This window comes from Heloderma suspectum, chromosome 3, assembly GCF_057233095.1.
Source record: "Heloderma suspectum isolate Gila_16-S chromosome 3, 16-S_ref, whole genome shotgun sequence".
Classification (NCBI taxonomy): domain Eukaryota; kingdom Metazoa; phylum Chordata; class Lepidosauria; order Squamata; family Helodermatidae; genus Heloderma; species Heloderma suspectum.
The window spans coordinates 175,168,340-175,190,233 of record NC_139460.1 but is presented as its reverse complement, the minus strand read 5'-3'; the positions used below and the strand labels follow the sequence as shown (position 1 = coordinate 175,190,233).

Genomic DNA, 21,894 nt, shown 5'->3' with positions numbered 1-21,894 from the left:
TGCAGAACTTGCCATTTATCCCTATAAAATTTCATTCTGTTGTTTTCTGCCCAGCGCTCCAGCCTATCAAGATCACTTTGAATTTTGTTTCTGTCTTCCAAGGTATTAGCTATCCCGCCCAATTTTGTGTCGTCTGCAAATTTGATCAGCATTCCCTGCACATCCTCATCCAAGTCATTAATACAAATGCTGAAGAGCACTAGGCCCAGGACTGAGCCCTGCGGTACCCCGCTTATTACCTCTCCCCCACCTGATCTGGATTTGGGACCCTGGCAGAGGGTGGGAAGCTTTGACACTGTGCCCCCTACTGTGGTCCTGCTCTGGATTGGGACCCCTGCATTGCTACTTGCATTGGAAGGAAAGCTCCCATTTGCTGTAATCCAATCTCAATTTTCTTTCCAATGAACCTGATCTGATTCAGAACTATAGCACAAGGCAAAGGGTTAAACTCTACCCACTTCTCAGATCTTGAACTGCTATTTACTTGTATGAATTGTGTTTTTTTGAAAAAGTTACAATGACTAATTATGTGAATGGTGTTGCACCTAGTTAGGCCTTCTATTCCAAAAGGAGCAACTAACACCATGCTGGTTCCTGCAGATTCTACACCCATCAATGTCTGAAACATAAAGTAAGGGAGACAAAAATGGAGTGAAGTGTGGGAAGCTGAGGAGTGGAGTACAGAGAAACTTGTGGCGTTGTGCAAAGAAAGAGAGAGAGAACACTTTATGGAGTAGGGAGAAAATAGGAGGTGAGGGATAACAAAGTGGTTCAGGGAGATCTGGTAGTGAAGAGGATAAGATGGGAGAGAGGTTTCTGTGCTGTGAATAGAAAGGTTAATTGCCCATGGTCTAAAAAGGCCATACTAAGTTAAACATGTGACAGGAATGTGTTTCCATGGTTAACAGAAAGATGCAGCCCTCTTTCATTAGTAAAAATGTAGAAGCAGCTCTTAATTAGTTGAGTTGTGTGCCCCTGCTGTATGTTTTTAACACAAGTTCAGCCTTTAAAGGGGTTATTGAATATTGAAAATTTTGACGAGTTAATAACTTAGAATTCGGTGGACTAAAGACTTTTGAGGTTTAATAACTACAGTTTGGGGGGTGGGTAGGCTTCTTTGTATTTAACGTTTGATACATGATTTATTTAATTTTTTGCTATTGGTGCTTTGTTGGAAAACCAAATGTACACTGTCACATAGTGAGTGCGCTTGTGTATATTTTGTTGTGGGCACATAATTGCTGCTATTGTTCACGGCATTCCAACATGTGTACGTATGTGAGATTGATGTGAACATGCCAGGGTACAAGTGGTAGGGGCACGTAGGGAACCACTGCATGTGGAGCTGTCCTGTGCCTACTGTTGACTGGTTGGGCTTTTGGGGGAATTTCTGTGTCCATGGTAAGTGTGGCTCTGGCTTCTGTACTTACTTTTTGCTAACCACATTTTTTCTAGATTTATATTCTGCATTCTGGATATAACAGAGGGAATGTCTAGAGATTTGAGGGGGTGACTAGAGACTCTTCTTGCAATATTTTACAGCAACAGCATGGCAAATATGACTTAGAAATTCTCTGTTCAGTTTTCTGATGAAACTGCTCCTATCTGTTTTCATGTGTTTTGCTTACTAAATGTGAATAGCATACCGGCCCCTGCTTTCTAGCACAGATTGCCCACATTTTGTTTACTCTGTTGTCATCACTCTTCCCGATATCTCCCAGGAATGTTGAACAAAACATGTATTTGCCTTTTTTGCTGAGAGTAGTTTTGATTTGGTAGTTTATGGAGGGTGGACTCCACTTTGGCTGTGTGGGGTTTTATTCTGTCAGAGAAAAACTGAAGTGTAGCCTCATTAACTGTTGACCTAGCAAGATGTTTGTTCTATCTCCATAGATGGAACACAAATTTGCTTGCATCACTTTTTTATATTAATGATGCCCTTGGCACACATGGAGTAGTTTGGTGCCATGTTGATTATAGTTCTAGCAACTGAAGAGGAAAGGAATTCACATTAGATGAGGATAAAAAGACTGCCCAATAGAAGAGGCAAAAGCTCTTTCCAAAAGATTTGTTAGGAACAGCTACATCTATCATTCAATTGGTTTGACACAGTAATTATGTTAAAAGGTTGTCTGTAATGCCTGCTTGTTAATGTATTGGCATATTATGCATATTTACAGTCCTGTTTTTTGTTATGCTGCTGTGTATCTGAAATGACTAATTTTTTACTGTTAACCAACTTTGGCCTTACTATAATGAGGACTAGCTACATTCCCAATCTGCTTGATGCAGTTGAGCATAACTCAAGACATTTCCTTGCTCTTACAGTTACAGATAGCGATCCCACCTTTTATGACTGATATAGACCTTGGACCTTTGATTAATTAGAGCAAGGGGTACAGCTCTAACAGCTAAAGAGAAAATCGATCCATGTTAAATCAAGTGGATAAAAAGACTTCTACCACCCTACGAAAAACAAGTTCATTCCAGGTTAAGGAACGGACATGTCCTATTTTATAACTATTTTGTTCATATATTCCACCTTGCAGTGAGTTACAGTTCTGTTTTAGTGGCATATTAAAATTGCAGTTTTAGAAAACATTACTGGGGGCATTGCTGTGCAAATAAGCGAAAACTCTGTCAGAAATGTGACTGTATCTAGTTTTAATCCTGGATACTCAATATTTGCATATATGTATACATTTTGGTTTAAAGCTCCATCTCTGCTAGAATTGTACCAGTGTTGTGAGCACCTGTTGATATATGACTCTGTTGATGAAAAGCATACCTCCCCCATTTCCTTCATGTTGGTGCCATTTTGTGAACCATTTATAATTTTTCTTTTTTTAGCTTCTTAAAAGTTACTTGGAAATGGTGTACTCTTCCTTGAGCCTGCCTGGTCATGGTAGTTGATATCGTTCCCCAATTTGTGTGGTTAGGGTATTTTGCTATTACCATAGGAAAAAATTGCTTGTAGCAATATTGAGCTCTGGCTGGACTGTGCTTGTGATCATACAGAAAGGCCCATAGAAGGCAAAAAGTGTGTCATGCCTACTATACAAACTGTAATGCCTTATCTCAAAATGAGCCCTGACTGATGAGCCATCCAGCTCGGTATTCTTCCTTGCACGTTTGCTGCTTGTGTTTGAAAGATGTCATCAAAAGAAGGAGCTGATGAGTTTTTCCCAGTGAGATGCCCTTTCATCTCAGTTTCCTCGGCCTTGCATACAGAAATGCAAAGAGCAGATGTATACTAAGTTGTGTCCACTTCTGTTGCATCTGTATAACAGCTGAAGCCATTCTGAAGGTAGCACAGTCCTGGATCCTTGCAGTCTTGCAGCACTGTGTACAGTGAAATGGTAATAAGAGAATTCTGTGTGTTCCTGAAGTTAACTGCCAGCCTGTGGATATGTAAAGGTTTAGAAACCATCCACTGACAGTGTGCAGTTATCACACATGCCCCAAGGGGATAGAAATACTGACATCTATAGTGGCAAGAAAAAGTTTGTGAATCCTAATAATAATTACAGAAATTCCATAGTTTTACCATGATAGCCTTCGTGAATCAAAACCAATCCTTTTCTAAATATCCAGTAGGGTTTATATTAACCAATTCCACGTCTTGTGAAACAAAACGATGTATAAATTAGGCAAACAATGAGTACTTAAGAGTCAGGGTATGTACAAAAGTAAATGAACCAATGGTTGCATCAGCTCAGTTAAAGGGAATAATTAGAATCAGGTGTTTAAGTAATTAGGTGGATCTTCAGGGGTGAGTTTGGGAGGCCCCACCCTAGAAAAGAACCAGAAATGTTGTGGGTTTAGTCTTCACCATAGGCTTGGTTAGAAACACATCATGTCACAATCAAAAGATACCTCACGGATCTAGAAAGGGTTACAAAACCATTTCTAAGGATTTGTGGCTCCACCAATCCACTGTCAGACAGATAGTCTACAAATGGGAGAAGGTTAAAGACTACCCAGGAGTGGGTAAATCTCCAAGAACAAATCAGCACATCATCCTGGGAGTCAAAAAGAATCCCAGAGTAACATCCAAGGATCTGCAGGCCACTCTCACCTTGGCTAATGTGAGTGTTCATGACCCAATGATCAGACAAAGACTGAACCAGAATGGTGTCCATGGGAGGATAGCCAGGAAGAAACCACTGTTCTCTAAAAAGAACATTGCTGTCCATCTGAAGTTTGCTAAAGATCACATAGATGATCCCCAAGACTTCTGGAACAATATTCTCTGGACAGACAAGCCAGAGGTAGAACTTTTTGGCCCCAGTGAGAAACATGTTTGGTGAAAAGCAAACACTGAGTTTGAACAGAAGAACCTCATCCCAGTCATCAAGCGTGGAGGTGGGAATGTGATGGTTTGGCCTGCTTTGCTGCCTCAGGACCTGGACAGCTTGCCATCATTGACACAACCATGAATTCTGCAGTGTATCAGAAGATTCTAGAGGAGAATGTCAGGCCATCTGGCCGTGAGCTGAAGCTGAACCAAAAGTGGCTCATGTAACAAGACAACAATCCTAAACATACAAGCAGATCTACAAAATAATGGTTGCTGAAGAAGGTTTTAGAATGGCCTAGTCAAAGTCTGGACCTAAACCTCATTGCAATGTTGTGGCAGGACCTGAAGCGAGCTGTTCATGCAAAGAAGCCCTCGAATGTCGCTGAGTTGAAGCAGTTCTCTAAGGAGGAATGCACCAAAATTCCTCAAAACTGATGTGAGAGACTGACCAACAGTTACAGGAAACACTTACTTGAAGTCATTGCTGCTCAAGGGGGTACCACCAGGTACTGAATCTAAAGGTTCACATACTTTTCCATACATGGATATTGAATGTTGAATCAGTTGTGGATAAATAAATGTTGAAAAAGCATATTTGTGTGACATTTGTTTACTCAGGTTATCTGTTGTTCTTTATCCAGGATTATGGGGTTAGATTGAGATCTAATAACATTTTAGATTGGGAATATGTGACCATCCTAAGGGGTTGACAAACTTTTTCTCACCACTGTATCTTTTGCGTGTCTATGTTAGTACTTTTAACAAGTTAAAGTGATAAGTACTCTGACGCCTGGAACATTCCCCCAGAATACTTGACATGATGTCAACTCTTCTTTCAGGCCCCATCTCTTCTGTATTGCCATCAACTCTAACCTCTTTGTTCTCATCCCAAACTGAAATGAGGCCTAAGGCTGCAATCCTACATGTACTTTCCTGGGAGTAGGCTCCACTGAACCCCGTGGGACTTATTTCTGAATAAACATGCATAGGATTGATCTGCCTGTATATGTAACTGCATTAGACTGCTGGTCTGTTGGGGCAATATCTGATGGCTGGCTCTCCTGCGCCCATCAATTCCTATCCGCAAATGGTGCCTTGTTTCTGGAACGTGACAGGTCCCAGAACTTGCATAAAGGAGCTCTGTCAACCTGTCCTGATCCAGAAATGAGCTTTTCTTCCCATTTTGGGGCTTCCCCGGGAAGCATTAAATCTTGGGGTGCAAGAGAATCGGCAGAGGCATAAGCACCCTGTTGGATACTGCTCTTGGTTTTTAAAGCATTGACTTCATTAAAACTTCATTTTGAGCTGGTGCAATATTTTTGTTAGAATAATCATCGATATTTGATAATATGCGAATTACAGAAACAAATCCAGTTTATGAAACAAATACATGTAATAGAAAAAATGTAATGTATTATAAGTTTTAACAAAGTTAGGAAAGGTTTCTGTAAATGTGAATGATTCACTGAACAGTTTTTCTCTTTGACTTTTCTTCTGAAACATCAGGGTTCACATTCAGTTATAAAAATTTTAATAAAGAAAAAATGGAAATAGAAATACAATACAGTAAGATCAGCTGTTAAAAACACAGTTTTTAAAGGCATTTGGAGTCATGGCTGTCATAGGCAATGACCTTTGCCACTGGTGGCTACCTGTGTTTGTGTTTGGAGATACCTATGGTTATAGCAGATGGCTGGTAGGAAAGCTTTGCTATGCTGCTTGATTTGCCCCTGACAACTGCAGGGCTAGGGAGCGAACAGCCCTTGCTAACAAATGGCACCATAATGAAACACACACAAAAAGGCAAACTGCAACCTATATGATGGCTTTGTGGAATGTTTGGCAATATTTGACCCCAGCCAAATAATAGGTGGCCAGTTGACCTGTGTGCTAACCTTAAACTGTATTTGCTCACACTCCTCCCATGTTACCCTTTTATGTTTCTTTCTTTCCACCCACATCCCAGTCTCAATGTTGGTTGTAAGCTCCTTGGGGTAGGGATCTTTCTTGCATTACTCTGTAAAGCACCATATAGGCTATACAAAGAATAACAATGCATTTTTCATGGTATAATCCTTAGGAGAATTAATCTCCCTTTTTGAGAGTAGATGCTGGCTAGCCCAGGCACTCTACCTTTCCTCCTCCTGCCCGTTCCTGAAAGGTATGGAAAGATGGCACAAACTTTTCTGATTTTTGCTACCAGGCCCAATCTCTGACAGAAGCATTGTAAACAATCTGGGGACTGATCATTACCTGTGTAAGTAACTTTCGTGTGTGGCAGAAAACTGGTTGCCTCTGGCAACATAAGAAGAGCTGTGCTGGATCAGACTAAAGGCCTATCTAGTCCAGCGTTTTGTTCCCATAGTGGCCAAACAGATGCTCTTGGGAAACCCACAAGCAGAACATGAGAGCAATAGCATCCTCCCCAGCAACTGTTATTGAGAGGTATACTGCCTGCAATACTGGAGGTAGCATATAGCCATCAGGACTAGTAGCCATCAATAGCCTTATTCTCCATGAATTTGTCTAATCCCCTTTTAAAGCCATCCAAATTGGCAGTCATTACTGCATCTTGTGGAAATGATTTCCATAGAAGTATTTCCTTTTATCTGTCCTCAATCTTCCACCATTCAGCTTCAGGGAAGATACCACCAATCTTCCCCTATTCCCCAAACAGGAATAGGGGGAAGTTTGTTTATCTCACTTAGAACAGTAGAACTTGGGGTCATCTCATTCAGCTTCATGAGCTGACCCCAAGTTCTACAGTTATAAGTGAGATAAACAAACTTCCCCCTATTCCTGTTTTCCTTTCCTCCATGCCATTTTATACACCTCTATCCCCCTCTTACCTTTTTTCTAAACTAAAAATGCTGTAACCTTTCCTCATAAGAGTTTTGCTCCAGACGAAACAAAATCAATTTGATTACCCTGTGCTGCACCTATTCCAGCTTTATATCATCCTTTTGAGGTGCTGTGACCAGAACTGTAAACAATATATTTGCAGCTGTCCTGGTGCATTTTAAAGGTTTGATTTATTCTTCAGATAATCTTATCTGTAGACTAGTGGAGTCTCTGAAGGTCTGGAGATTGGTATGGTTACTCCTCTCTATGGAATCACTTACGTGTAATTAGAGATGGTTTCTTAACTGCCATTATAGTCAACAGTTTTAACGCAATACAAAAAATACAATGAGACAAGCACATTTGCTCAAACATTTACTTTAAAAAAATCAAAGATAAAGGTAGGGGGTAAGACAGGTGGGAAGGGCTTGGGCTGGCAGGCAGAAATTAGGGAGGAGTGTTGAAGGCTGCTACTTTTGGAGGCCACAACTACTTGATATAAACTGAGTAACTATACTTGGAAGAGTGGAGGAATTAAGAGATGAGTTTGCAAAGGAAACTTTGGAGGTGCAGACTGAGAGCTCCATGAAGTGGCAAGGGAAGAGGACGAAGGGCTTACAGAGAAAGTGGCCCAGAGAGACCTGAGGATAGTATGGCGATAGTCTGTGGGATGCAGAGATCAGGCTAGTAGTAACCTGACCACTAATAAATGCAAAGGATTATCCTGTTGTCTAGTAGAATATGCAAAACCATATTAGTTTGAGTTTTCTTGTGAAAGAGCCATTGTAGGAAGGAGGTTTCTGCATACGTTCAGAAGCAAAACTGAGTTCCACATTTAGTCATTGCTTCCTAACATCCCAGCTTTTCCTGGATCTGCAAATTCAGTTAGATGCCTATTGGCCTGGAGCAGATTCAAATGCTGCATAGGGGATAGGTTTGTTTAAAAAACAAACAAAAAAACCCTCTCCCAAACATCCCTGGATTAATGCTACTTTAGTTTTATGAAGTTTGTCTGTTTCATCCCAGTGTGACACTATCCATTTTGTTATAGCTGTTGGAGAGAGGCTCATGAAGTTTTGTCTGACTAGATCATTATATTGAAATGCTCTTCGTAAATTGCTTAGGTTTTTTTTTTTTAATATAGTAAGTGGAATATACATCTATTAAATACATCTCAGTTCTCTCTTCTGCGGTGTTTGGAGGCTGCAGGTGGTGGAAGAGGAGAAATGCAGTTTTTAGCAGTTAAGGACTTTAAAACTAAAAGACAGGCAACCACCCTAGGAGAAAGGTGTTATGCTGTCTCCAGAAGAATTTGCCAAAATGTGCAGGGCTGGTCAATTGCAATTTGTTGAAGAGTCAATAACAGACTCTGCTTTCTGTGGAACGGTATGTGTGAATTTAGCAAACATGATCAGTCTCTAGACCGTAGAAACAAATGTCTGCATTGTTCAGAGAGCATTTGTATCTAGAAAGCCTCAATTATTTTCTCCTGTCTCTTGTGACTACACCGTAAATTCTCTCCATTTGTGTCATATCCATCATTACAGAGACTTTAGAAAAGGTCCATGATTGGTTATATTCTTATAATCTTTATTTGATTCTCTAGTTCAATTCTTCTCTTCTCTTATGAAATTGTCATTCAGAAAAATACAAGCTAGGTTGGAGATGAATTGGATGACACTCTCTCTAATCCCTCATTGCTACCTTTCCTGTGTGCGCAAAGAACTAGAGCGGGAGTAAAGATAGTACGGAAAGGAGTGGTTACTGGGATAGGAAGTGAAAATGCTTCCATTTTAATTGAAAGGATGAGAAATACTGAAACAGTTGATCTCAAAACAGATTTTTTAAACTTTGATTTTGTATTGATAATCTCAGTATGTAAATTTATCAAGTAGTGCCACCTAGAGGTTGTTTTAAAGTTTGTCGCAACTCTGTGTTTTTTAAGCAGGTACCCCATATGTTACATTAAAAAACATGGGTTCCTCTTGGGAATTGCTTCTATGTCTGTAAAGACAAACCTTTTGTAAGAGGCAAAAGACAATACACTCAGCTACCTTGCAAAGTAGACCTGGGAATGGGAGGGGTCGTCTGCAGATCCCTCTCTTTCTAAGCATAAACTTGCATATACTCTCTGTGTTAACAAGATAAACATATACTCATGATGGGTTCTTTGGGTGTGCTTTCTGTCTTTAAAACTCTTCTGAGATCTTAGCTATTACGGAACTCAGAGTAGCTGCTATGCTGGAGCAGAGTTTTTCTAGTATTTCAGTTTATATCCTTCCTTATCCTAAAAGGCTCAGAGGTGTTTAAATGCACGTTGAATGTAAATAATATACAGAGACCTCCATATTGTCTTCCCTTGGCAGACTTACTTGAATATACTGGTTGAAATAAAACTGTTTATGGAGAATAGTGTGAATGCTAAGTTACCTTGTAGGTATGTTAGGGATCAAAATTTCATGCTGTAAACCAGGTAGTCAGTATATCTTGAACTTAATGTGGCTACATAAATATGAGGGAGAAAACATCAGAGGCTTGGCCAATTTTCACTTGTTCCACAAGGAGGCAGCATTGCTTTATTGCAATTTGCTTTGGAATTACTGATTGAATTATTGGCATCAAATGTTATTTTTGTATGCTTTGTTATTGTGTACTAATAATACTCTTAAAAGGACTAGAGAACCCAGTTTCCTCCTTTTCCCTTCTAGAAAACCTTTCCTTTAAAAACTGGGTTTGTATTCCTCTTATCTATATAAAAGGAGGAGACAATTTGGTAGACAGAATTTATTAAGTGACTAGAACAGTAGAATGAAAATAAATGATAAGAACCACAAGCTTCATTATGTGTGTGAATGTGTGTTTTCTTGAATTTTAAAAAAACTGCACACCGTATGACAATCCATTTAAATTGTACATGTATCTCCTGCTACAATAATTTCCTGTATTCAGAAAACCTTCTCATTTCTAAACAGAGTAGAAGTGTTCCTTCTTTAGCTCTCACTATATGTATTTCAATGTTAATATAAATGTAGCTTATGTCTCTCAATCCCACCCTCACAATTAAATAATAGTAACTACCAATTGTTAAAGTTACTAATAAAGTAACTTTTATTAGTAACCTTCATTTCCATTCTTAAAGATTATATGAAAGTTATTGTTTGGTTTTTAAAATATTGTGTTTTATGCATTTCTTTAACCAAACGGTTCCCAGGATGGCTTACAAAAACTGGGTTTGTCTAGGTGCCGCTGTTCTTCTGTACGTGTCACAAAAGACAGCATGTTTCCAAAAACGTGCTGTATTAGTGTTGCTCTTGTGCTGTTCGTACTTGATTCACCAGATTTTGTTTACCAGTTCAATATTTTCTGTGAATTTTTCTTTGTGATTTGCATAGCTCTGTCTTCCAGTTCTACACTATGTCTGTGAAGCGCTGCCACCATATCACTAATGAACTACTTATCTGAATGGAAATGTATGTCTTTGCCTGCCCTCACTCTCCATTTAATGTTAGTAGTTCTGTCTCCACTGCAGGTGCACACAGTCTTGGGTGGAATAATAAAACATTTGTTTGTGTTTAAATTTTATGCAGCACCATCAGTGTATCTGGTTCATAAGGCCACCCATCCTCAAAGAGCTTAAAATCTAAAATTTTCATGTGAATTTGAAGAAAAAGCTACTATTCTTATTTAACCAACAGAGTTAACTGGGCAACTAGTAAGAACTCCACAGTAACTCTTTTAATATCCTATTAATATCCTAATATTCTGTTCAGTTTTTCTATCATTGTGCCGTTTTATCTTGAACACTATGTCTATTATTTTTATGACAGTTAAAAACAACTAAAAGTAGGATGTATGATAGATCCTTGCAACAATGGTATCAACTGAAATATTAAATAATGTAACATTTTTTATTACATGTAGTCTGTTGTAATCTACACTTTTGTGTTTGTTATCTTCTTATGCATTGAATTTACCGAAGTGAAAGGGAAGGGAAGTGATGTAACCTTCATAAGGCTACAGCCACCACAAGCGGTTTATCTTTTCTAGTCTGGGTGCTCTATCTACAGTTCTGAGGCTGGTGCATGTTTCGGGATGCTAACCATAGTTAGCAGTGTCCTGACTGGGCAGAATATTACATCACCTACATATGGTTTTGTGCTTGATTCTCACTATATTTTTGGGCAGTGCGATGTAGGTTGCTTTTAAAAGATGCATGCATTTCCCCCCACTCCGCAATAGGTTCTAAAATGGCGCACTGCTCTTTACTTCATGGCGCTTTAATACAGGGGTAGGCAACCTGTTGCCTCCAGATGTCTGGGACTGTAAATCTCAGGAGCCCCAGCCAGCATGAACAATGCTAAGTGATTATGGGAATTGTAGTCGAAGACATCTGGAGGGAACCAGGTTGCATATCCTTGCTAATAGTAATAATGGTTGTACTAGGCAACTGGAGGTGGGTAAGCACACTGTAGCTGATCCATGTCATTGTATGCAGGCCATGTATTCTGGAGAAGGAGGCTAGGGGTTTTGAAGGGTGCAGAGAGAAGCCTTCTCCATGACTGGGCAACCTCCCCTCAAAAAGATCATTATGTTTTAAGTAGGATTTCTTTATTTAAGTGTATTGATTGCTTTATCCCGAAGGCCCAGGGGATGTCACGAAGGGGCCTAAAATTTATGCTACAGCTCCCAAACACAATGCTCACGGGCACCCATGGAGACTAACTGCACCAACCAGGCTCTTTGCTCCCCACCCCTCCAAGATGGATTTTTAAAGACATGTTCAATGGGCACCAGGCTCTTACTCCCTTCCCCTGAACCTGCTGCTGATCAGTTGTGCAGTGGGGAGGCTGAAAGAGTCGGTCACTCCCTCCCTCCCCAGCTCACTTGTTCTTCTTCTGCCATCTGTGCCCCTTCCCTTGCTCTTTCTCACCCTCTCAGCCCCTTCTCGCATGGAGCTGTGATGGTGGTAGGAGGAGCTGCTAAACAACCATGATTGCCTGTGAGCTGACAAGCCAGGGGTTTCACTCCCACAGGAAGGAGGAGCCAAGCAGGAATAATGGAGTTATATGAACTAGCATGCTGCTTTGTTCATGGTAGCGCAAGACTTAAAAACAAAAGAAAAATCTGGACTGCTGTGACGTGCACACCAGGCCATTGTCTTGCTCTTTCCCGCCCTCCCAGGAGAATTGCAAAGACTGAAGCTATGAGGGATATCCTAGCATTCTCCTGGGCTTCATTTCTTGCAAGTAAACCTCCCTTGTGTTGAACAGAGGGGCCCAGAGATGGGGAAAAGTAGCCATATACTTATAAAGTTAATATGAATGAACAGTTCAAGGAATACTAGTGCTACCAGGGCCCTGGAAAATCCTTAATGTGTGCCTCGTACTAAGAAGATGGTTGCTGTTCTCCCCATGAGGTCTAAAATGACTCCGAAGCAGTTGGGTTTTGAGGAGGGCAGTCTTATCAAGACAGTAGAGGCAAGCTACCCTGAAGCTTCAGATTGTTGCTGATTACATTGTTTTGCCAAAGGTGCTATATCACCACCTCCAGGTTTAGGGAAGAGCCATTGAAGTCCAAGTTCTTTCCTCCTTATTCTTACATGAAGAGTTCTGTGTAAGCTGAAATCTTCTGAGAGTTGGATCAGTGAAGGGTGTGAACTGTTTGATACTCTGTTTAATTTTATTCTGTCTACTTTAAGGAGCAAAGATCTGTAACTGAGTGTCAGCTCATTTCCAGATAAAATCAAACTTCTGCTTTCTCCCTGTATTTTGGGGTTTGGGGATGGAAAAGATTCCAAAGTGAAATAAATAGCTCGAAATAAAGCCTGTGTTATTTTGGGCTGACTGCCATTGAGGCCAACACCTTAAAATCTATAGGTTTCCTAGCTCCACCATGTCTGAAATCTAGTTGTTTTTCTACCATTGGAGCTAAAACTTGTCCATATCAGACATCAATATGTACCCACAGTGATAATTCATCTTCATGCAACCTGTCACTATTTATAACAGTCAGAACATTTCAGAACAAAAAAGAGAGAACATATCTTGGTGCTGAGCTTAGGAAGCTGACAGGAGAAGAAAAGAAATGAGGATACTTCAAACATTTTCCGTTGTAGCTGGAGGCTGTCTTTTCAAAGCAGTAAAAATGTTTCATCAGTTAAATCTGCAGGAGGGTGAGTTTTTACTGATTTGTTGATCTACACAGACAGGCTCAAAACACCAAATTACGTGAACACATAGGAACCAGCAAACATATGAAAGTGTTCATTAAAAATAATAAACTAGCCCTCTCACACTAACTACAGTAGCACCCATGTTCCCAGATCTTACACTAATACTAGCAAAAATGTTTTACATTGTACTTGGTCTTAGGGCCAAACTAAAAGTGACAAGGGCAGCCACATTTGTTCTTCATATGTGTGCCCCATTATAAAGTGTGGGGGAAATAGGTGGGGGTATAATATTTAAACAAAACCCACCTTATCTTGCTGTTGCTTGAAAGCCCTTTCCTCCCAGCCTTTCCTCACTTCCAATATCTGAGCTGGGCTAGGAGATCAGTGTCTGGGGCAACGGAACACAGGCAGACAAAGCAGGGGAGGTGGGTTCAGCTCATCTCACCTGCATGTACCTTTGGCTATGTAAAAAATATGTAGATGTATATAAATTAGACGCTACCGCCCACCCACACACTATATGTGTGCCTGCCCCCATCACATCTAGTTTTGGCTCTAGCAGTAGTAAAATGGGAGAAAATGAGCAAATGGTGCTAGTTCCAAAGCAATCTAGTTCTTGGAAATCTAAAACGATAATCTGGCCCAGTCAGATCCACAAATTGTTATAGTCTTCTGCCTGGGCAAGCCAGTTTCAGCTCTTTCATACCTTGAATGTGGATGTTACCAGGTACATTCCAAGGTGGTTTTACACAAAGAGAAGCCAACTTGTCCATTAATATCCATTGTCCCACATACAATGACAAGGCATCACCAAAACCTACAATGGGACTTTTCATAACACGATAGCATTGGTTACAACAGTACCAGACAGTTAAAAGGTATTAAATCACATTTTGCAGAGTAGCTTTAGTTTTCCTTCATTAAAAACACTTTAAAGACTAACAAATTTATTATGGCATAAGCTTTCACAGACATAATAAATGTGTTGGTCTTTAAGGTGCCATAAGACTCTTGCAATCAAGGAATAAATTCTGCTGTGTTGCCTATGTTTGAACATAGATTGCCTATTCTGTAGGAAAATATTCAGTAAATGATAGTTTGACTCAGTGGCCCAGTTTGCATGATCAAACTGCCCAGGATGGCTTATTTAAACCATGGAGGGCTGCAGTGCACGGAGGTGCCATTTTTGAATATCTGATGCCTGGCCGCAGCTTGTCGTATCCTGTGAACCTGGGACCATGGATTATGCGAGGGTTAAACCACCCTCTTTTGGGTTATGCAAGCACTGTTTAATGTTCACATAATCCCTGGGTTTGCATGACACAACAAGCTGCAGCTGGGGGTTGAATTTTCAAAATGGCCACCAGCTTGTGCTCTAGCCCATTGTGGCTTAAATAATCCCTGGTGGGCTGTTTGATTGTATGAGCCAGGTTTTTGGGAGAAGGAAAGAAAGGTAGCAGTGTGAAAGATGTTTTACCCAGTATTTATATAGGGCTTTCAAATGTTCAGAGTGCTCCAGATACATTATCCTGTTGTGATCCTTACAACAGCCGTGTTAAGTAAGTCAGTATCATCCCATATTTGCATCTGGAAGTCTGGGGTTGGGGAGAAGTGAGGATGAGGAAATATGGCTTACCTGAGGTGATATTTGATGACAGAGATGGTATCTGAACCTGGGATTTCCTGATTCATAGTTCAGTGCAAACTAGATGCAACACAGGAGACAGTGATAAAATCTCTAAACGTCCTTTTCTTTGCATCAGAAGCAGCCAGATCAGGTGAGGTGAGTGATTTGGATCTGAGATGTGGCACTGGGGAAAGAGGAGAGTAAATCCTTTCCTCTTGCCCTCTTGCCCTGATTTAAATAGCTTTCTCCCTAAAGCTGCCCCCTTTGTAACTGTTAACTTTGGCAGGGGATTTTAACACAGGAAATGATGCAAGATGAAGACTTCTGCCTCCCTTCTCCCAGTCACAGTGCAAATGCCCATCCCTTTCACAGCTGCTTTTAAACAGAGAAAAAGAAGCTTGGAGATCCGATAGTGGATCTTCCATGTCATGTCTAGTTTGGCCCTTCATTTCTTAGCAATAGTGCTACACCAGCTCCAGCCAGTCTGAGTGCTTCATATCACTTTATTTCTTAGTCCCTTGCCTTTTCAACAGTGCTTCTATCTGCAGATGTACTGCCATTCTTCCCATTTTTACTTTCATAATATGGGCTCCAAGCTCTGTCCTCGGAGCAGTTGCAGGCAGACACAGCATTATTCATAATCACCACCAAGGAAATTCAAATGGCATATTCAGATGAACATGTGGGGGGGGGGGTGCGGGTTCTCTTTCAAACTGCTCTCTTCCTGCTCTTTTTCCTTACAAGAGATGTCTGAATATTTGTAGAATTTATCATATTAGGGCAAGGAGTTCTGATGTGGCAGATCCACATCATCATGTGGATGATGCCATGAAATAAAATACTAGAGGCCTGGGAGCGGATCGGGAAGCCATGCCAGCAACAGTAGCTTCCCTGTTGGAGCACGAAGGCCATTTGCATGTCCTGCTTGCCTCATCTGCACAGCAGTGGCCGGTAGTTTTCTTTCCTTCTCTCTCTCAATCCCCACCCCCTTCAGTGTCTGTGAAATTGTGTAACTAAAGCAGACAACTCTGGCAATGGGTGTACACCAAAAGGAAAGTTGCTCCCTCGGTACTGTTGTGGTTTTTTCCTTGTGTATTTAACATCCCACCACTACCATCTGTGGCGGTGGTGATTTGGAAGGAGCAATGTCCTCAGGTTCATTAGGATAAACCCAAAGTAATCCAAAAGAGCATTGGCTAAATAGAGTTGTCCCCAGTTCAGTAGCCATGACTGTGTATTTTGGGATTTTGCACGGTATGAAACGTTCCTGTGAAATGGAACTAAGGTTTTCAGACCACATAAAAGCTGCGGGGCATTCTGCTTGTCCTCAGCAAGTAGCTGAGGGCCAGCAGTTCTGAGGGATTCTATAAATATCCCCTCTTATGCACTATGGAACTTTCCTCTATCCAGAAGGAATAAAATACATGAATGATGTGTAGAGAGAAGAATGTTCCATATGGGTAAAATTATCACTAAGCTAAAAACACCCATGCCAGGGTAACAGCCACTACAGAAACCCTGCCTAAATGAAATTGCTTTGATGCTGAGTCTTGAGGGGAAGGGAGTTCCTAGGTATGGAAATCTTGCTTCTTGTCCTTACAGTGTGAACATGGAACATTGGAGTCACCCTGTGAAATAGATGGGCAGAGAGATGAAGAAAGTACTTCACACAGCGCATTAATTTTTATTGAAATCAGCTATCATAAGTGGCGACTTATGATAGTGGCAACTGGCTAAGAAGTGGATTAGATAAATTCATAGAGAAGGGTATTTCTGTCAACTAAATTATTGTTGCTGCTTTTGAATTCTTTTAATGTGTTTTATCATTGGTTTTTTTATTGATACTTGTTTTTATTATGTATGTTGCCCTGAGAGCTTCAGCTATAGGGCGATTCATAAATTGAATGAATGAATTAACGTTATTATTATTAACTGCCATTAGCCACAATAGTTAAATGGAATATCCGGGTTCAGCAGGGCACCCCTGAATGTCTGCTGCTCAAGGAGGGCTGTGGCATTCATGCCTGTGCGAGCTCCCTGGAAGCATCCGCGTGGCTACTGTGGGAAGCACAGCACTGGCTGGGATGATGCCTCGGGTTGTTCTTACATTGTAGATAATGGGTTGGATCCACACTTCTTATACCTAGAGTAGACTCAATGGGACTCTTAAGTCTCTCTGATTTCCATAGGTTTTCCTAAGCATAACTAAGGCTTGATCCAGCTTAATATTATTTTGAAAGGGCATTCTGTGAATTTTGGAGGTCTCAAAAAAATGCAGGACAAGAGTCGGTCTCTTAGGTATCCCGGAGCTAACAACTTTGACTTTTATTTTTAAAAGCTCTCATAATTTTAATAAACTGTTACCACATAGTGTTCAGATGTTAAACTGTAGCTTTCAGTATTTATTGTTTTGCGAAAAACAGTGCTTAATTGCAAATACTGTTAATAAAGAGATTGATCGGGCTGGTCATAAGCAGATGGGACTAAATGCCTCCTAAGAAATTTCAGGTCGAAATCTGTAATCTTTGGATTCACTTTCCCTCTTGGGAGAGAGGTGCTTTACTGCTGACACTGGATTGATGTGCTATGGGTGACATGTGATTGCTGCCAAAAGCAACAGCCCAGCATCTCCTCCTTTCCTCCAGTAATATTTAGTAACACAGAACATGTGGGGTACAGTCATTGTGTGGCAAATTTGCCTGCTTTGCATAATTGGCTGCTGCTTGCAGTACTGCTGCCGTGTTCGTGCTTGATCTGTTGCGGTTCTAAAATCAGCGCCGGAAAGAAGTGGAAGGGCTTGTTTCTGGATTGGGACAGGTAAGCAGAGCTTCCTTCTGCAAGCTCTGCTGACCTGCCCTGTTCCAGAAACCAGTGTTTCTGCTAATGTCAGGTTGATTTTAGAACTGCTAGTTCGCCGTTGCGCAGTGGTGGGTCCCACTGACATATGGGCAGGCTTCGATACTGCCTGATGTACCTGGAGATAGTTTTCCTAACAATTCTCCAAGGAACTGCATTATTCCATGGAGAAAGATTGTTAACTGGCATGAAATAGCCTCAAACTATCGCATCTATACCAATAACTGCAGTAGTTTATCTGATGCATTAATTGATTAGTGAAAAGCAATTTGTCAACCTTAAAAACAACTCATCCTTAATGTCAACCGTGGCAGTATTGAAATAAATACCTTAAAATATTAATGTTCTTGCGTTTCTTTCATTGTGTTGATGCTACAGTTCCAGAACATGGAAGAAGTATGCCTGAAACCTATTAATATTATTATTACTTTTTAAGCGTCTTAAATCACTAGCTCACTTCCCAACCAAAGCTTTTGAAACAGCTTTAAGGTTGTGATTATTAATTCCCAGACAGTAAAGGCTGATGTGGAGGGGCTTCTGTAGATTTTCTAGTTAATCCTGCCCTTGTGGTTGTCCTTCACTTAATTAGAACTTTGAGAAACAAGGTTGCCAGATCTTAAGTTGGACCTGGTGTCAATTTCTCTTACTGGAAGGAGATGCAGCTTTCTCTGTCCTAGTAATCCATAATAGGGCAGGTTTATGTATTTTCCCCCTCCCATATTTTTTTCTTCCGTCTTATTGTGGCTGTGGGGGGGTGGGAATGTGCAACTGGATTGCTGTGAGATAAGGTCAGGAGGGCTGCAATGACCTCTTAAAAAACCATGCTGCTGAGAGATCAAACATGCTGCTGGGAGATCAGTCCACTGAAAACCTTCTGTGAAATAAAACAAGCATGAACAATTACCATGTATATTTTATGCTGAGGAGAGAGGAGAATGAGTCATCAGACTTGGAGGAGAAAACGCGTACTTCAGAAAGATGCTGGATGTAACTGCCAAGAGATGAAATCCTGATCAGGAAGATTTTAATCTCTCTTGATGCTTTATGTAACGGGACAGCACGTGATCTCAAGCTCTGTGATGTCATCACTTGCCCTTGTTTTGTTGACCATAACCAGCCAGTATTATACATGGTAATCTTTGAATAGGAGCATCTGTCTGATCTCTACCTGCATTTAAGATCCCTTAAAGAATTGCCTCATTCAGGAAGGACAATTTGTATTACTACTGCTAATGCTACACATATTCTTGCTGAGAACTATTACATGTTTCTTTTGATGGCTGGTTGTGCAGTAACTAATTGATAGGCACAACACTGAGATTGATGTAACCAACAGTTCTCCAGGGACAAGTCCTCCACGGAGTAGTCATGAAAGTTTTTTTGGATTTGGAGCAGCATCTTAAGAGGTAACTGTAAAATGATGTGTTGAATTTTATATTCTTTGGGGTAGGGGGGTTAACTTTAAAAATAATCCAGGTTAGATATTTTTGGCTGTCCAGTGCCATTTTGTTTAAACAAGCTCTGTCTGGAAGCATGATTGCTTTCTCTGCTGGAGGGAAGGGTTGCTTGGATTCAAATTTGCATTTTTAAAAATGGCAAACAGAACAACAGATGTTTTGAGTTAGCTTTAAAAAAAACTGCATCATTTATATAGGGTACCATATTTAATCTGTATATTTAAGCTTATAGTGAACAATTTTATGAGCCAGAGCAGGTCAGGCAATAGGGTTGCATCTGAGACGGTCCTGGTCCAAATCTCAGCTCTGCCCTTGTAGATGGACTTGTGCAGATCACTAACCCTGTTTTTGAATCCCACCTATCTCTGCAGCTTTCAGCTTGCACAAAGTGGAGTCTATTTAACTTGTTCCCGAGCATTTGAGCTACCACGTATGCCAGTGCAGAAGAGTCAGGGTTTTTGGTAGACTGTAAATATAGTCCACTAATCAAGTTTCTTGAAGACTGCTGTATTGGCGTGATGGGGTCTTTTGTGAAGCCTTCCAATCAGTAAAAATTGAAGTGAGCCATCCACCCCCTACTCCACTTGCCTGAGCTCTGCTCCCACAGTCCACACTTCTGCTCTTCTCCCTCCCTTCTAGTCTTACAGCCCAAACAGAGGGAGTAGAGCTTGTAGAGTCAATCATAATTAGTGCTGCTCTGTGTATATTTGCATTGCTCTGTGGGTGATTCTCCAATTCTTGTTGACCTAGAAGATGAGATGAGGCAGCAACAGAGATCAATTCTCCTGCAGTGGTGGGAAGATGGGCACAGGATCTAACTTGGTCCCAATGATGGTTCTGCTGCAGTGGGAACATTCATTCAGGAACCAGATCCCCCACCCTGGACTTGAGAGTCCGAAGAAAACTGGCAGAGATCTCTCTGCCTCCCAACCTGCTGCTTCCACATTAGGCTGTGCACCCAGTTCTGACTACATCCTGTTGTAAAAGGGACATCTAAGGTAGAAGAAAGCTAACAAGTGCAGCCTGATGGGGAACTGAGCTATGTATGCAACTGGCCACGGCTTGGGTGTTTTGCCTGGAGGCAATTGCTAGTTGCCCCAGCTGAACAGACAAGTGGCAATTGACAGACCTACACCAATTGAATTCAGAGCTTTGCAAGATAGAGCAGATTTTTAGAGGATGCATAACAGTATTTTTTGGGCTTGATATCTGAAAAATGTGGCTGCTGCTATTCATTAGTTCATTTAGTGCCAACTGTGTCTAGGTGCTGTATATGGACAGGGAATAACGGAGTGTATAGGGCTAGCAAGGTTGTAGAAGATGCATTGTGTGGTATGCAGTGCTGTAGGAAAATGTTGGGCTGTGGTGGTTCTGGAAAGTTTTGGAGGAGAGAGAGGTGATATGACGACTAGAGAGAGAATTCATGTCTGGGAATGGGAAATAGCTTTGCAAAAAGCATAGAAACAAGAGTGGATTAAGCAAGCTAAAGAGCTGATGGAGAATGTGTGATCGAAGTCGATTTGGAAAGGTGTAGGAACTAAGAGTGGAGGAGGTGATTTGACTGTTTAGTGATTTGACTGTTTAGAGAGTTTAACAATGATATATTCTGAATTAGCTAAGGTTGCAATGTAAAACATTTTGTTTCGGTTGCACTCAGATAAAAACAAGTCTCATGTTTTCCTATGACATGTTCTCATTTCATATATAGCAGACATCAATTTGTTAGGTCAAAACTTCCTTCAGAGATTAAGAGTTTCCTCCTCCCAAGTGACTGAAAAACTATGCCCAAGATACCCAGGTGGTATCCACTCTGTCCAGCCAGCTGGACATACTCTGCTCCCTGCTTTAACTTTTATTGTTGTCCTTATCTGCTCTATGCCTTCCAAACAGTTTTGCTTCAACATCCCCTAAGCTGTTTTACCAGCCTAGGAATGGGGCCCTTCTGTTATGGAAACAGAGAGAGAGAGAAGTGAGAATAACTTAGATTTCTTTTGGTTCCTCCCTCCACCTCTGAAATAGAAACAGCATTCATATTCTTTCATTCTTAATCTCATTTTGTGTGTTACTTAGGTGACTGCAGTATAATTTGAGGAAATGTTGTTCTTAAACACTTCAATGCATATGAGGATTTCAGAGCATTATTTGTTATCCTTACCATTATGTGATAGGTTCCTACAACCTTCAAGAACATGAGAATGTTTGTTTAATCATTCATAGCTTTATGCTTCCAGGCACTTTTGCCCAGTTTGATAAAATAACACCTACAGACAAAATGTAAGCACTTTTGGGGTAGGAGGGAAGCCTGACTCCTGAATCCTGACAAGGCAGAGGTACTGTTAGGTACTTCATCTACTGACGGTGGTAGTGTTCAACCAATTCTAGATGGGGTTGCTCTCTTCCAGCTTCAAGCTTTGTCCCTTGAAGTATCCAGTGCTTTCAAATAACACAAAACTCATGCAACATAGGAACCTGGCTAAACTTCTGAACTGTGTATAGCGATAAAGAGAAGCCCAGCATACATGACCAAATACTGGTGGGGTCACTTGTGGCTATGGTGTAGGCAGCCCAGTGCAAATGCTGAAAATCTGTGTGTGAGAGAGAGAGACAGAGAGAACTTCCCCTTTCTTGCCTCACTTTTTAT

General features: G+C 40.9%; 1 protein-coding gene across 3 annotated transcripts in view; it reads left to right on the top strand.

The window, feature by feature from the left end:
- TSC22D1 (TSC22 domain family member 1) overlaps positions 1–21,894 on the top strand; it is an 81,549-nt gene that overhangs the window by 44,685 nt on the left and 14,970 nt on the right. The window lies entirely within an intron of this gene.